Raw genomic sequence first — 14523 nt, forward strand, 5'->3', positions numbered from 1 at the left:
CATGTTATATCAGAGGGTATGTTAAAGATAACACCTATTAGCATTCCCGTATGTCAGACTGTACTGCCTTCGTCAGACAGTTTCCGTCGAGTTTCCGTCTCTGTCAAACTTTCTCCAGAACACTGACATCTGAATTTCATTCATCATTGATACTCGCGGATGTAGCTGTTGTTATGGGGTTTTTTTTAGTTACGGCCTTTTCAATGGCATGGTCTGAACATGTTGACATTTTCATCATGAAAACAACCACTCGATGAGTTAAACTTGAGAACAAAACCAAATAACGCCTATCTATATATTCTGTTCCTTCGCTCGTCTTCCATCGACGCCCATTATTCAAGATCTAAGGTTATTGCACCGCTCAAACATGACATGTGTGAGTTTAATGTGTCCGCCGTGATTGACAAATTGGACTGTTTCTACATACTAATATAGTTATGAAATTATATATTTCTAGATTTATCAGCATCACGTGACTCACTTCAACCAAACTGTCTGTAATGTAACTAAGAAGAATGTACAGCTTCATGGATAACACCTTCTAGTTTATAGCGTACAGCGACGTTTCGGTGTAGATTCTTGTACCGTCATCAAGCTGGAGTGACAACATCCAAGTCATGAGAGGTAGAAATGCATGGCATGTTGTTGAAAGCAGTAGATTAACATCAGCAAGTAGCTAGTAACAGTAAGAGATAACAAGCAGCAAACAGGTAACTGGATGAAGTCAAATGTACAGTAAGCTTCACAAAAAGCTCACGGGTAATGACGCCAGGATGTACAGTAAGGATAATGATTAAAAGGATTAAAGGATTAAACATTTGTGACAAACTGATTGGATTGGAAAATAGTCTATTGCATGTTTAGATCTTCATGGGCAGACGAGATGTAATACCCTGTAAATTGACTACAGCCTTGTGTTCATGGGCAGACGAGATGTAATACCTTGTAAATTGACTACAGCTTTGTCTTCATGGGCAGACGAGATGTAATACCCTGTAAATTGACTACAGCCTTGTCTTCATGGGCAGACGAGATGTAATGCCCTGTAAATTGACTACAGCTTTGTCTTCATGGGCAGACGAGATGTAATACCCTGTAAATTGACTACAGCCTTGTCTTCATGGGCAGACGAGATGTAATACCCTGTAAATTGACTACAGCCTTGTCTTCATGGGCAGACGAGATGTAATACCCTGTAAATTGACTACAGCTTTGTCTTCATGGGCAGACGAGATGTAATACCCTGTAAATTGACTACAGCCTTGTGTTCATGGGCAGACGAGATGTAATGCCCTGTAAATTGACTACAGCCTTGTGTTCATGGGCAGACGAGATGTAATACCCTGTAAATTGACTACAGCCTTGTGTTCATGGGCAGACGAGATGTAATACCCTGTAAATTGACTACAGCTTTGTCTTCATGGGCAGACGAGATGTAATACCCTGTAATTAAATTGACTACAGCCTTGTGTTCATGGGCAGACGAGATGTAATACCCTGTAATTAAATTGACTACAGCCTTGTGTTCATGGGCAGACGAGATGTAATACCCTGTAAATTGACTACAGCTTTGTCTTCATGTGCATACGATGCTGCGTGAATACTACAATTCAATAGAGAACATTACGGGCGGGCTTACGGGACTACCTTCGTTCATTTGTTTGTAGTGTACTGAACACTGAACTATACGCAGCTGCTCGCGTGTAGTTTCAGATACAAGGGACACTACTCTTGTCGACTTTAAGTTTGTGTATGTGAAAAGCCTTATTGAGAGCATATGTTGCACATTTGGTGCTAAAGTTGGATTTACTCCGTGTAGCTTCGACCAACCACACTTAACATTTGTTTGAGATCTGTTTTAATGTATTCTATAATCAAACAAAGCTACAACGTAAGTATTTTTCAGTTGATCAAATGCATTTTTCTATTTAGTAGACCACAAATGTCTTTGAGTATTTTACACTATCTTATAGTATTCTGTACTTTAAGACATGTTACTGATCAGGGTAATATACATTCTATTCTTATATTGAAGGTCGATACTTCATGTTGATCATAAATTAAGCAATGACCGCACCATATTTCCTTAGATTTTCCCTCCAGAATATTAATCGCATATTTTTGTTGGCACGCTCCGTGAGCGGTAAATCTCCGCAGAAACTTTCCCGGATATCAACTTCCGTGTAGTTTATGACGGTGTTTCAGGATGACCTTTCCAATGCCCCTTCATCAGGTGAATACACTCAGTAAACGTATTGGGTTAATATATATAGGTTAATATATACTAGTATATCCTTGTACATTAATCTTACCTTGTGTAAACATATGCGGATATATATGTATGCTGATATGTTTAACCCAATAGTGTATTCACCTGATGAAGGGGCATTAACTTGAGTTATACATACATACATACATACATACATACATACATACATACATACATGCACACACACACACACACACACACACACACACACACACACACACACACACACACACACACACACATACATACATACATACATACTTACATCCATACATACATACATACATACATACATACATACATACATACATACATACATACATACATACATACATACATACATACATCCACACACACATCCATACATACACACACAAACACATCCATCCATCCATCCATACATACATACATACATACACACACACACACACACACACACACACACACACACACACACACACACACACACACACACACACACACACACACACACACACACACACAGGACAATCAAGATGCCGCAGAAAGCAGACTGGTGGGACCATGTGGGTGTGATAACAAGGAGCTGACCACGACAACAATAGGACAATCAAGATGCCAAAGTCAAAGTCAGAGAAGTGTATTGTACAAAAGGCCACCGGCCCATATACAAGAAAGAGTTACGCATGTAGATACAATCATATATGTTACACATTGGGATATACACGTTGTTTGATTAATTCCTTTCTTTTGGCTAAAGCATGCTTGATATAAAGAGAAAGATTTGATATATTTGATTCGTTCTTTGTCGTCAGCATAACTACAAAGGCGTTTATCGGTGACATTGCTATTAAATCATCTTTTATATATTTCTTTAGGAGATCATAGTAAAATGGACAGACAAACACAAAATGAATTTCATTTTCTATCTCTAGATTACACAAGGACAAATTCTTTTCATTTTTTCAATGGACAGTTTTCTTCCTTCATTTACAAATAGGTCTAGCAAACCAAGTCGATATTTAATTAAATGTTTTCTTAAGTTTTACGTAGTGAGTACTGATAAATATATTTCTGGTTGAAGTAAAGTCTTGATAGTTTTGTAATATTCATAACTGTGAACTATCCTCTAAAGTTGAGTGCCATTCTTGGTAGAACATATTTATAGACCGATTCCGAAATTCATTAAGAAACGTATTTACATTTCCAACTGACTGACATAGCCATATAAAACCCAAACAATGCGAAAATAAAAGATTTCTTATATGCGATGTCCAAGTATTCTTTCCCATGTTATCTAAATGTAGAAGCATGTTATAAGCTAATTTGGGGAGACGTTGTTCATGCATATGAAGAATTTTAAACCAGTATTTTAAACATCTGATCTGAGAGTTAATATATAATGGGTATCTACCACATTCACCATAAACCATGCAATTTGGTGTAGAAGATCCGACACAAAGAAACATTTTACATGCTTATAAGTGAACCTTCTCTAAACAGTCATAACGTTGAAATCCCCATACTTCAGAACCATACAATAAAATTGGTTGTATCCGGGTATCAAAAAGCTTAAAGAAGATATTAGGTGACATCGATCCCACTTTATGAGAAATAGACATTACACTTATTAAAGCTTTCTTTGCACGCAAGGACAAGTCAAGGGCACATTTTTTTCCAATTCATTGTGTGTGAGAACCAGATTCCTAAATATGAGTAGTGATCTACTATATTGACTAACTGACCATCGAATGACCCTCTCTCTTTCGACGCTTTTGGACCACCTTTTCTGAAGATCACAATTTAAGTTTTTTCCAAATTTACTAATAATTTCCATTCTTTTGTGTATGTACTTATAATATTTAATTGCCTTTGAAGACCAACAACAGTATCTGACACTAGAATGACATCATCTGCGAAAAGTAGCATTAATATTTCTATCCAATCTGTGAACATTTGGATACCATGTTTACCACTGGCAGCTATTTCGTAATATAATTCATTTATGAAAAATGAAAATAAGATCGGACTCAAAATACAGCCTTGTCTAAGGCCCAAAGGACAATCAATGAAATCTGTTAAACTATCCCCACAATGAAACGCCTGAAACGAAGTCAGCCAATACAGCCCATTCAAGTCTGTAATAATTGGCAAGTCTAGATTACTGCAATATCAGGGTCTGCACAAATCTACAAATGAAGAGAGTCTCTGGGCTCCTTTTTGTTTTATTTCATAACTATAATTTAACAACTGTTTTTCTCTGCAAAATATGTTCAAATCAGAGACGAGGTGTTAGTCTAGTGTACGGGTAATGGTTGGTTATAATATTGAACACTAGAGTACACGCCTTGAAGGTAGATGCCCCTTGTGTCTCTGTTGAAGAATGGCTTGTTTCCATGGGAATTCTGTTTCGCAATCATTAATGTTCCATCAATATGACGGCGGTCTGTAAATAATCGAATCTGGACCAGAAAATCCAGTGATGGTCACCATGAGCATCGATGACTTGCATCAGCTAGTCAGCGGGCCTGACCACCTGATCCCGTGTAGCAGTGTTGGTAAAGATCAACTCTAACCCGGATCATCACGGGTTCAGGATTGTTGATGAGGTGCTCCAAAAGGGCAAAGGTCATGTCGGATTTGGCAACAGAGATCTTGACTTCTTTTTTTCATGGTGGCTACAAGGAAGGAAATGAAATCTTCATCTACAATCCTGACCACGATATTCCCTGGTAACAAACCAGATTTCTCCATACCAACACCAGTCACTGGAAAAAGAGGAAACTTAAACAAAATATTTGAAATCCAAAGAAATATTAACTCAATACCCTTACTGACAAAGGTGCAATAAGTATAGCCTCGAGACGTCGCTATAAACAATAAACTTCATGTACTTCCAACTTCTAAATGCCAATAGAAGAATTCATAGACTACTGGTGCAGCTCAGGAGGCGTGCCACGGTCTAGAACGGAAGGCCATTGGTTAAAACACAGTCCTCGAGTGATCAGCTGGAACGTGACTCACCCTCGACGTGTTGAGAATGGACCAGTCTCCATCTTATAATAACACGTATGCCGTCTCAAATAACATTGGACAAACAAACAAACTGAAACATTGTTTAAAATGTTTATAAATTATAATACGAGAGTTGATTGATAAGTTCTGAGAATCACGAAGAAAGACTTGACCTAAAGACATTTAAATGATTTATTTTTTTAACATTATTCCACACTGATACACTTAAACCAACGATGTGGAAGGGATTTTAATCCAGTTTCATAGAAAATCCGATCACGTTAGTCGCCTTTCACGGCAAGCATGGGTTGCTGAAGACCTATTCTACCCCAGATCTTCACGGGCAGATTAGGGGACGGATGGGAGTAAGGTGCTGGAGGAGTTCAAAGCCACACTAGTGGTTTGAAGGCATGGCGATTATTGCTTTGTGAACTGGCGCATTGTCCTGACGGAAGAGCACGCTCCCGTAATAATGTCTGTAGTTTGGACAGATAGGTCACCCTCGGAATCCCAGAACACGAGGCCATAACTTTTCAAGCTGAAAAGGCAGCCTTTGCCCTCATTCGTGGTGGACATGTCAAATGCTTCACTGTTTTGTTGCTGATTGCACTCGGGTTGAAAGTGGTCAGTCTAGGTTTCACCCATAGTTTCAAGTCGTTGCAAGAACCTGTCTTTTCCTTAGTTTCAAACAGAGCTAGATAATCATGAGACATGTTGTTCTCTTTCAGATGTCAGAAGCTTTAGAAACCAGCTGATATTTCCAATTTTTTTGTGATCATGGAATAATTAAGTATTCTTTAGATATGCCTACCGAACCAGCAATATGACGCTCAGCCATTCGCCGGTCGGCCATCACCATATCGCGGATTCGCTGGGTCATTTCTGCATGGTGTTGCTGACGTCACAGGCCTTCCAGGACTGGGTGCGTCTTTAAGGCTCTCCCCGCCAAGCGTAAGAAGGGGCACCCATCTGTAATGTTGTATTCATATAATCATGGATAAGTTATGGTGTTAAGCCTTTTTCTGCAAGTAATTTATCAATGCAGGTTCCTCAAGTGTCAATTTTCAAAGGTCACAGCCCCCTGCTTATTATACTGACTTGTAACAACTTGCTCAGCAGACTCAAGTTGTTGATATACCGCTATGACAACATGTGATGTCTGCAAGAAAATAGTTCTTTATTACGCAAGTGCTTCTATTCTTTAAATATATATATTTGAAACATTGCCCTTCCAGACTACATGTAGCAAAATATACTGACAGAATGCCATTCGATATACCGTATTCGACGTAATAAGCGCCCACGGCGATATTTGAAAATATATTGGCTAGTGAACAATCCCAATGAACACCCCTTCCGATTGGTCAATGTAAATATTTATTTGTGTATAATACGCACTTGTGTGTTATATGTACCCTTAATTATTGGCAATTAAATTCTCGAAAATATATCATCGTGTATAATACGCACATCTTTTTCTTTTATATCATTTCAGGCTGTCAGCATAAACCACAGAATTTACAATCTTTCAACTTTGTTTATTATCTCACTAAAATTATATTCTAATAAGAGCCCCCTATTTCTAATTTTGAGAGCGCCCTGGGGGCTTATTACGTCGAATACGGTAACCATTACATGCTCTCTTGTGTTGTTCTCTTCCAGGGTGGTACGTCATATACTCATGAACTACACTTACTGTGTACAAAGGAAATGGTCGGTAGCCATGTCATTACTTATATATAAATCTGATTTTTGCAATGACTCACAGTTTATTTCCTTTGTATACGCAGGGGAAAAACTGTACGTCGTGACCGCAGAAGGACGCCTTTAAGCGAGAACTGTGTCAGACAAATAACAAGGTTGTGCAGTTTGGTCTCTCAACTGTGTCGTATACAGGTAGAAATACCGCTAAGCAGTGCATGTAGTGTAACAATACGTTATAGGACGGTAAATAAGTCAGGATTCATATATGTTATACAACGGTACATAAGTCAGTATTCATAGGTTATACAACGGTACATATGTAAGTATTTACAGGTTTTATAACGGCACATAAGTCAGTATTCATAGGTTATACAACGGTACATAAGTAAGTATTCAAAGGTTATTCAACGGTACATAAGTCAGTATCCATAGGTTATACAACGGTACATAAGTAAGTATTTGAAGGTTATATAAAGGCACATAAGTCAGTATTTATAGATTATACAACGGTAAATATGTCAGTGTTTACAGGTTATACAACGGTACATAAGTCACTATTTACAGGTTATACAACGGTATATAAGTCAGTATTCATAGGTTGTAAGACGGCACATAAGTAAGTATTCATAGGTTAAACGACGGTATATAAGTACGTATCAATAGGTTATCCAACCGTACATAAGTCAGTATTCATAGGTTATATAACGGCACATAAGTATTCATAGGTTATACGACGGTACATAAGTCAGTATTCATAGGTTATATAACGGCACATAAGTATTCATAGGTTATACGACGGTACATAAGTCAGTATTTGCAGGTTATATAACGGCACATAAGTCAGTGTTTATAGGTTATGCAACGGTACAGAAGTCAGTATTCATAGGTTATACAACGGTACATAAGTCATCATTTATTTATACAACGGTACATAAGTTAGTGTTTATAGGTTATATAACGGTACATAAGTCACTATTTACAGGTTATACAAAGTCATGTAAGTCATCATTTACAGGTTATACAACGGTACATAAGGAAGTGTTTATACAACCTGTTAAGAACTTAATTGTATCGGCGCGAATGTCTTTGATTCCTTTTATATACAACCGGTGGGATACAGATCTCATGTTCGTCAAATTACCGCCATGGTAAACTGACGTCAAAAGAAAGTATACATTTAAAGTTTAGATTTGAATAAAATATTACAATCTTTATCGAAACGATTCTAGACTGAATACAGCCACGGAAAGACGGCAAAAAAGTCCCAAAGTACAACCATATGCTCTAAAACCAAGTCTGAACCATTTTCCCGAGGCAAGCGTGTCCACTAGCCAATATCAAAGCCTAGTTTCTGTTAGACCTTGATAAAGAGGCTAGTGGACGCTCTTGCCTCGGGAAGATGGTTCTGAACACGAGACACAACATATTTTTGATAACGTCCATGTGTTCTGGAGATATTGTGAAAACTGATGTTCTCGATCCAGAACAGTAGTGTTTTACAAACATATTCTGAACGCGTTCCATGTGTTCTGACGATGTAACACATCTTTTAGGGAAATATTCAGAACACTACCATGACCGCTCTACAGTACGAAATTTGTCAGATGTTTTCTATTGCTTTTCAGGAAACATTGTCTTTTAATGAGCAAGAATTCAAACAATACCGACACAACCATACATACTCTCTGGCACAATACAATCACACAGACGTAATTCTGAACCTTAAACATAAATTATTTATTTGTCAGCCGTATAAATGACTTCCATTATAATTCCGCATTTTGACATGAATATATAAACTAGTGTCCAAAAGAAACGATACCAACTTATTTTCAAAATTGTTTTTTACTAAGTGAATTGTCTAGTATGAAAACATGCCAATTCGTATTGCACAGCATAGTCGATAAAAAATACCGGGAACACGTGATCACTTCCGGGGAAAAAACGGAAATTTCGTGAAAGTGACATTTCCCTCTCTAGCATGTTCTGCACGTGCATAAAAACTGTATTAAACGGCTGATCAGACACGTTGATAACACAGCAACAAAAAGAACACAAGATATGCCACGTTTGACAACCATCGAGAGAGAGAGAGCCGTTGGAATGGTCCAACAAGGAGCGTCACACGTCGACGTCGCCAGAAGGTTGGGCTGCGCACGCATCACTATCACCAGGTTGATGCAGCGGTTACGTCAGACAGGTCAGACGTCAGACAGGCCCAGGAGTGGAAGACCACGAGTAACCACGCCCCGTGAAGATCGTTACATCCGGGTATTACACCTGAGGAACAGCACCGTAACAGCGACGTCCACGGCGGCTACAGCACTGGGTCACAGGATCAGTCGACAGACCGTCTACAGGAGACTACGGCAGTATGGTATCCGACCACGTCATCCCTACCGCGGACCGCTCCTGACGCCTCGACACCGGAACAACAGACTGATCTGAGCCAGGCGAGTTCGACGTTGGCAACGGCGGGACTGGGCACGTGTTATGTTCTCTGATGAGAGCAGATTCCTCATCTTCAGAAACGATGGACGACAGCTTGTATACCGACGATTTGGTGAACGTTTGGCGCCTAACTGTATCCAACAGGTCCGGCCGTTTGGAGGTGGAGGGTTAATGGTTTGGGGTGGCATATGTGGTGACGTCAAAACGATGCTTGTCGTAATTCGTGGAAACCTGAATGCACAGCGTTATCTTGATGACATCCTACGGCCTGTTGTGGTGCCCTTTATTCAGCAACAGCCTCGTGGACTCCTTTTCCAACATGACAATGCAAGGCCACACACAAAAAGATTGAAACAGAACTTCCTTGCCAACGCCAACGTACAGGTTTTGCCATGGCCCGCATGTTCACCGGACATGAATCCCATCGAGCACTTATGGGACCACCTCGATCGGCAAATCCGACGTCGCCGTGTGCCTCCAGTCAACGTCCAGGACTTGGAACGATGTCTCCTCGAGGAATGGCAACGCATCACTCCCAACGTCATCAGACGTTTGACGTCATCAGTCCGTAGGCGTGTTCTGGCATGTATTGATGCTCACGATGGACATACCCGCTACTGACTTGACTTTGAGACGTGTGGTGTGACATTTCCCGTTGTTTCTGTGATCAGTGCTCTAACGAAATGTTCATTTTTCGACCCCATCCATCTTTAAAGGCTTGTCATATTGGTTGTACAGATTTTATTGAAATGAAATTTTTGTACAGATGTTGTGAAAGGATTTCTCAAAAGCATAACACCAATCCTAAACTTCTGCATTGTTTAGTTTTTCTTTTATGTCGTTGCAAACAGGTGGTATCGTTTCTTTTGGACACTAGTTTATTTACGATCATGTGGAAAGTCAAGTCATACATGCGAGTCTTCATAACACAAAAATAGTTCTCTTTAAGAACGATGATGGTTTGTAAAACCGCCCTGCTGTCATTTGACCCACAAAGGTATAACTACAAATTTAACCACATAGACTAAAGCGGTATCTTCTTAACAGATCTGCAAAACATATCCCCTGTTTCTTTCACTTCATTGACGTAGGCGTGTTCTGTGTTCTATAACAGTCTCTGATTTTGATCATTTGGAATGCTTCCTGACAACGTGAATCTGTTTTCCTAAGTATATTTCACATATTACATATTGAGTAGCAATATATCAGCGGCGCTCGAAGTAACGTATGTCTCCGTTTGAAAGAGTGTGTGTTAATCCCGGTTCGTCCCGATTATGTTTCAAGGTTTGTCAGCACCATACCAACTCACTCACTCACTCAGACAATCCAGTGATCTACACAACTGAGATACGATGTCAGGTAACCAACCAAGACACTGAGCCTGACCTCCTGATCCATCTTGTCGCCTCTTACAACAAGCATAGGTTGCTGGGGATCTATAGTCTCACCCGGAATCCCCACCTGTTTTGTTTGAAAGTGGCTGCTATGGAGAAAACATATTCCAAATTTTCTTTTGAATCTGAAAATTAATTTTGACTATTAATCAATACATTGTTCATCTTCACTTGTTTTGTTTATATTGGTCTGTTTGTTGTTTAACGCCGGCAAATTTCTAGCTATATGACTGCGGCCTGTAAATAATCAAGTCTGGACCAGACAATCCAGATTGGGATATGATGACATGCATCAACCAAGTCAGCGACCCTGACCACACGATCCTGTTAGTCGCCTCTTACAACAAGCATAGTCATCTCTTATCGCAAGCATGGGTTGCTGAAGACCTATTCTGTACCCGGATCGTTTTGGTTTTGAAGTATACTTCTGTTACTGTAATTGTCGACAGCTAATTTGGGTTCACATAAATGGTTATACCGTCACAACTGGGACCCCGTCACAGTTCTATATTCACAACACCCCCATCCCTACCACCCACCTTCAAAGCCCCCCAATCATTATAACGTATATGAAACATAACGGAACCATTTGGTTATTCACAAAAACAATCAATTTGGCTAATCATTGGCTTACAAACATAACGTGGAGGTGGGGTAGCCTAGTGGTTAAAGCGTTCGCTTTGGTGTCCCCCGCCGTAATATTGCTGGAATATTGCTAAAAGCGGCGTGAAACCATACTCATTCACTCGTCACACCGGAGACCCGGGTTCGATTCCCCATATGGGTGCAATGTGTGAAGGCCAGTTCTGGTGTCCCCCGCCGTGATATTGCTGGAATAGTGCTAAAAGCGGCGTAAAACCATACTCACTCACTCATTCACAAACACAACATGAATGACGGGTGACCCTCTCGCCCAGCACGACCTGCATGCGCCTTTTAAGATAAGCGCTCGCCGTGCACGTTCGTGGACTACTACGCACCATTATAACCTTGCACTGATACAGACAGTTAAAAAACGATACACGGGCTCTTAGACTGGTGCCACAATTGCATATACCAGTGCGATTCTTCAGAAATTCTACCTGTATGGCTGTTCACACTGAGTGACGCATAAATAGCTAGAACTTATCGGCACATACATATAATGGAAGACCTAAGTGTGGAACCGATTCTATAGTCAGTACTGATTCAAGTGCGTTTACTTGAAGAATTCATGGAGCACTGGCGTATGCAGTCACGCGCCACAACATCCAGAATGCTGCTCTGAATACAGATTTGAGGTTCGTTTTCCGCTTGAATTAACCTCAAATAAAAGCCTAATCCTCGCATGGCAAATTTTCAATTTAAAAGTTCGCCAATTGATGTGGCCATTAACCATTACTGGGTCGTCCTGGCAGATGTCTGGAAGAGCTTGTCTCTCTAGGGGGGTCGCTACACGGAGCGGCGAGCGCGTCGGCTGCAGAAATCCAGTCAATAAGGAGTAAGTCGGGGGGGAATTACGAGCTTTGTGATTTCTCAACGCCTCCTGCGTTCAAGATGCTTTTGTCTCTCCAGCCTTTGACTTCCCTTGTTTTCCTTCTCAATTAAGTCAGGACATGCATACCTTCACAGCTAATTTAATTTCTGGTTGGCGAAATTGATATTTCTCTGCATTTCTTCACCATATCAAATATTGTTTGTATCATAACGGCTGTATAACCTTTATGCATTATACTTTGGATGTAACAAAGTCGTAGAAAGTGAATAGTCGCACACAACGTAGCAAGGCAAGTCAAGTCCTATATACGCTCAGTAATCTGTCCAGCGTGTTACCGTTCATTGGGAATGACGACGTTTGGGATATATACGATCTGGAATATAGAGTGGTTGAAGCGCTCGCTCGTCATGCCTAAGATTCAGTTTGAATCTCCACATGGGTACAGCGTCTAAAATCAAATCGTATCTCCCGTCGTGATAGTGTGGAAATACTATTCATAGCGACATAAGATCATATGCCATTTCAATATATCCATGGTTGAAGGCCACTTTGCACACATGGAAGTTAATAACTGATGTCATATGACAAATTAGAGACGCATTTCATTTCTGATTGGGAGATATATTTTCACGATTGTTTCAGTACCTGCAAACCATATAAGTGTTGGTTTTAGAAACTTGTTATGGCTAACTTTGTCTCGTTGACATTCCATGACTCCAAAACTGCTAGACTAACACTTAGTCAATGACAAAAAGGCTTTAAAATAATAATTATTATTTTTCGAAAGAACCTTACCTCCTCTGCTGTTTAAGCAAACTAGACTTGGTTAGTTTGATTTAGACTTGCCTAGGCTTTTAGTAAATAAGAATACCTTTAAAAATATAATTTTCACTGTCGTGTTGCATGACTACAAAACTGCATGTGGACAAATACGATTCAGCAGGGTAATGACAACATCGGCAGTGGCTGCTCACGTCACAAGCTATTCCTGTCGCTATAAACCAGTCCCAATAAAAACGGAGTTTTTGGAGTCCGTGATATAGATTTGGCATACACGGCTAACGGGGATATTTGTAAAACATGTCCCAGGAATGGTGCCTGCTACGGCTAAACACAATTTAAGAAAGGTTTACGGCTGTAAGACTTCTGCGAGGGATTCATGGGGTCTCTTGATGAGCGGACGAGGGACGATGAATGGCATTGTTAACGTTATAAACGAGTCCCCGTTAGATACTGTTTTTATTACGAGTTTGAGATACCTTTTGAAACACACTCGTATTAAAAACGGTATCTATTGGAGACGAGAGTAGTGATTTATTTATTACTCACTTAAACTTTGCACTTTATACAAATTTAGTGTGGAATAAATAACTTCCCTGGTATAACGGTTGTGTATGATTACAACATTTGATATTGATGATTCGACCATGGACGTTTCTCTCAAGGTGCTACCTGGTAATAAAGTGTGCAGCTTTCTCCGAGATCAATAATAGGAAAGATAAGATGTTTATTGTAAAATCATGTTCGCGATCTCAGAAAAACAAACATTACCAAGTTAGAAATGTGTGCATTCAGCGGGAATGTCTAGCTTCCGAATACACCAAACTCTGATCAGTGTATAGATGGAAGGAGCTCGAGAGATGATCGACCTCTCGAGGATGACGTTTCTAAAGATAGTCCACTTGTTTCAAGGGAGGCTACTCTCATTTACAACACGAAGTTCAAGGTCGTAAGTTGTTAGGTGAGGTGAGGTGAAATGGGGTCTAACGTCGCGTCCAAGATTATTGCACTTATATAGCGACGTGCATGTACGTGTTTGTGTTTGTGTGGCTGCTTGTACTAGTCCGGACTGATGCCGATTTATAGTGCTAGCTCACTGAGATACCATGCCACAGTTTAACATGAATACCTCAGACACAGTATACTGACTCCGAGCCGACCATTCCTTGTTTTAGCCCCTTAATACCGAGCGCCAGACAGGGTAACAACAAGTACCATCTTTTAACGTCTTTTGGTACGACGCGGTCGGGGATCGAACCCCGAACCTTCCGCTCTCCGGGCGGACGCTCTACCACAAGACTACGGAGGCGGTTTCGTAAGTTGTTTACTCGGCGATCAATGTCGACGTAATGTTTTGTTTATTTGTGATGCGCTGAAGCTGTCAGATGTTTTGCATTACTGCAATACCAAGTGTCCGTATCCTCTCTCTATTTCTATCGTAGTAACAGGTATCT

Source organism: Haliotis cracherodii, unplaced genomic scaffold, assembly GCF_022045235.1.
Source record: "Haliotis cracherodii isolate W230 unplaced genomic scaffold, xgHalCrac1.p SCAF_1, whole genome shotgun sequence".
In the NCBI taxonomy this organism is placed as follows: Eukaryota; Metazoa; Mollusca; class Gastropoda; order Lepetellida; family Haliotidae; genus Haliotis; species Haliotis cracherodii.